Source organism: Canis lupus, chromosome X (genome assembly GCF_048164855.1).
Source record: "Canis lupus baileyi chromosome X, mCanLup2.hap1, whole genome shotgun sequence".
NCBI lineage: Eukaryota > Metazoa > Chordata > Mammalia > Carnivora > Canidae > Canis > Canis lupus.
In genome coordinates, this window is record NC_132876.1 from 125,220,479 (window position 1) to 125,224,386 (window position 3,908).

Here is a 3,908-nt window from a genome sequence, read left to right on the forward strand (position 1 = left end):
GGTGCCAAGAGCAGAATTAGTCACCTTGGAAAGCTGGTTCTTGTGTAATTTCATGATTAAAAACCTCATGTAACCAATAATTGCAGGTTTAGAGCAATCGATTGCTGGCACATGATGACAACACTGTCACTTTCGGCTCCACAAGACTCCATTAGGAACGCTGCAAACAGGGAAGACTTGGCGATTCAGAAAGTTGGTTGCCATGGGAACCGAGCAGGCTTGTCACGGTTGTCAAGGAAACTCCTCCTCAGCGCTGAAGGCAGAAGTGGGCGGGCCCTGAACTCCGGGCGATCCTCTCAGAGGGGCCCCTGCTTTCAAGCCATTTACCTGACCCATGGTCTGCAAGGACACGTTCCGCGTGGGCTATGGCTTGGGGAAAAGTCTTAGGAAGTCGTATTTTTTGTCACAGTCCTGGAGGGGTTTGCAAAGCACCTTTGTTTTTAGGGAAACTGTGTTACTGCAGTGGAGCGCCCTGGCACAGCAGGGCTGACCGTCGAAGGCCATGTGTTCGTCATGTGAGTCTAGGGCCAGTGGGTCTCCGGGACCCAGGCTCTGTCCGTCTGGTCTCTCCTTCCTCCTTCTGGGTGGAGGGTTCCTGCCAGCAGGGGATGGGGCTGCTGGGGTGATCACACAGGAGCCGACCCCTCATCCTAAGACCCTCCTCAATCCTGCTATGTCCCCTTAGTAACACCTAGAGAGGCGGCATCCACACCGCAAGGTGACGTTAGCCTGGGAAGTGCAGTGGAGACATGGGCAGGAAAAAGGAAGAAAAACAGGGTCTGGTGGGGAAGCTCTGGCACAGTGGGGTCGCCAGGGCACAACAGTGAGGTCCCTGGGGTGCCACAAGGGTCATCGGGGCACCACAGTGGGGTCGTCGAGGTGCCATAAGGGTCACCGGGGCACCTCAGTGGGATCGCCGAGGTGCCATAAAGGTCACTGGGGCACTGCAGTGGGATTACCGAGGTGCCACAAGGGTCACTGGCGCACCACAGTGGGGTTGCTGAGGTGCCACAAGGGTCACCAGGGGGGCACCACGGTGGGGTCACCAAGGTGCCACATGAGTCACTGGAGCATCTCAGTGGGTTGCCGAGGTGCCTGCCACAAGGGTCATCGGGGCACCTCAGTGGGGTCGCCAAGGTGCCACAAGGGTCACCAGGGCACGGCACCATGGTGGGGTTGCCATATGAGTCACTGGGACACCACGGTGGGGTCACCAAGGTGCCACAAGGGTCACCGGGGTGCCATAGTGCAGTCACTGAGGTGCCATAAGGGTCACTGGGGTGCCATAGTGCGGTCACTGAGGTGCCACAAGGGTCACTGGGGTGCCACAAGGGTCATTGAGACACCACGGTGGGGTCGCCGAGGTGCCACAAGGGTCACTGGGTACTGCAGTGGGCTCACCAGGGTCTCATGCAGTCTCTGGTTCCCTCTGTTATAGGAGTTACAGATGTGTATGGACTCTCTGATGTTTCCTTGTTCTGGAAATCCTATAGAAGGTGGCTCACACGTCCAGCTATGCTCTGGGGGTGGTCACAGCAAAGTTCTGTGGTTCAGCCTGGAGGTGCCAACGCAGGCGCACACACCGAGAACCAGCGAGAGTGAAAACGTGTTGTGCGAATGTGGACGGGGTGCGGTAAACGTGAGGCACCTAAAATCTCTTCTATTGCTTTTAAAAGACATAGTCACGTAGTATAAGCTTTAGTGCGTTTGTGAACAATGGAACCAGTACCATTACCGTGGCGCCTGTGCTGCGCTTTGGAGACGCAGGCGCGGTGGGTTGTGTGGTGCGCGCCCCTTGGTCTGCGCCCCAGATGAGCAGTCAGCCTTCCGGGCACACTTAGGGTGCTTGTAACACTTGCTGCTGTGGAGCGTGTGCTCAGGTGAACATAGTGGTAACGAGACACCCCAGTGACTGGGGGCGAGGCTGGTGGTGTTTCCCACCCCGCCTTCCCAAGAAGCTGTGGGTAGAATGGCCATGTTTACACCAGCCAGTGCATTTGAGAAATGCAAGCAAGCAAGTCCCTGTCATCACACGTGCTTGGAAGCGGAACAGTCGGTACCATGTTGGTGGTGAAGCGGCACAGGTAACAACCAAAAGGGTCACGAGTGTCGGTAACCTGCAGACATGCTCACCCCTGGGTTTGAGTGCCACCTAGAAACCCAATGATCTCCCCCTGTGTTCCCCAGGCAGCCTAGGGCCAGGGGTACAGGACGGTGGCCACGGACACGGTGTTGTGCAGTGTGCCTCCCACGGGGCACTCGGCAGCTCCAAGTGATGCAGCAGAGCGGCCGCTGCTCCCACTCAGGGGGCCCATGAGGCCAGGGGGTGCCGACAGCCCCCAGGTGCCACTCCTGGGTCTGGCCCCCACAGGGAGATTCCTGCTGGGGGGCCGGCACCCAGAGACTGGCTGAGGGCATGGTGGTCCCTCAGGGCAGAGCGTGCACTTGCACTCAGACCCCGGTGGTGGCTACACAGTCGGAATCCACTCCTGCTGCTGGGGCAGCTGGGAAGTGGCCTTGAAATGAAGGAAGCTGCTCGGCGGTGCAGAGCATGGGGTGGAAGGGCAGCCGGTGTGAGATGGCATGGTGGGGGCCGGGGCCCGGCGGCACGCCCAGCAAGGACACAAGTCGGTGCGGCTCGCACGGGAGGCTTTCCTGATCCCGCGCTGTGGAACGGCCGGGCGGCCCGGCACCCCCGCCCGACGGCGCTGCTGCCCTTGGGAGAGCAAGGCTCCCCTGCTCTAGGGCCCGAGCAGATGGCGGAGGGGGTTGGGACTCCGCGTGGAGGTGTGCTTGGGACTGGCTTTGCCGCTTAGCAGCTTGTGACCCACGTCCTCCCGGGGCCTGGGTTGCTAGAGCGTTCACCAAGTGTGTGAGGAGTGTCCCAGCCCCCGGACTGCTGTGACACGCATGCGAGGGCCCGGACACAGAGTAGCTGCTACAGAGAGGGCGCTCATGCCACCCAGCAGGTGCGGCAGAAGGCAAGGAGCCGAGGCCTGCTTCTCTCCCGTTCCTGTCCCTGCGGGCCCTGGGGCCGCGGCTCTAGACGACAGGGCGGCCGGCTCTGTCAGGTCCGGCACCTGGTTTTCACGGCATGTTCATGCCCCCGCAACAGATACCCCAGACTGGGCAGCTCAGGCAACAGGTATTCATTTCTCAGGGTTGCGACATGTGAGGTTGGACGTGCGGGATCGGGGGGGTGGGGGCAGGCAGGGCTGGTTCCCCCTGAGGCCTCCCTCCTGGGTGTGTAGACGCTGTGTTCTCGCTGTGTCCTCCTCTCCTAAGGACCCCCAGTCTACGGTATCAGGGCTCGCCCTCCTCTCATTTCACCGTGACCACCCGACTAAAGACTCCCTCTCCAAAGACAGTCCCATTCCGAGGTCCCGGGCCGAGGTCTTCAATGTATGTATCTTGGGGAACGTGGTGTGGCCCATAACATCCGCTCACGGACGGAGGGAGGTGCCCACACGCGCTGTGTGCGAATCGGCTGGGGAACCGGTCTATGAAGCAGCAAGGGAGCCGGCCCCCTTCTGGGTGAGCAGGTTGGGGTATCAGGCTGTGTCATCCGATGACTGTGGTGTCCGTGTGACCGGCGCACACAAGGGCTCATTGTCAGGAGGTGCGGGGCCGACAGCCTCAGCAAGGATGTCTGGGCCTCTCAGCAGCAGCAGTCCCCCCACCCCCATAAGACACTTCACGTAGAGGGAAAGCTTTGCGTGGAGTTTAGGCGCATGAGTCTCACGGTCTCCTTGGTGCTTGGAAACCTCTCCTTGGGGCTGGACTTGAGGTGACCACGTGTCAGGAGCCTCCTCTGGGCTCTACAGAGGAATGAGGCCCAGGCCTGGGGCTGGGGGCAGCGCTGTGCCATATGGGGGAATCCGTGTGGGACCCGGGGAGATAGACTTTGG

General features: G+C 60.4%; 1 long non-coding RNA gene across 1 annotated transcript; it reads left to right on the forward strand.

The window, feature by feature from the left end:
- Window positions 1–242: 242 nt before the first annotated feature.
- Window positions 243–3,667, forward strand: LOC140627186 (uncharacterized). Its single transcript, XR_012026056.1, has 3 exons — window positions 243–515; window positions 1,439–3,145; window positions 3,286–3,667. It is a non-coding gene; the product is annotated as an uncharacterized lncRNA (long non-coding RNA).
- The last annotated feature ends 241 nt before the right edge of the window (window positions 3,668–3,908 follow it).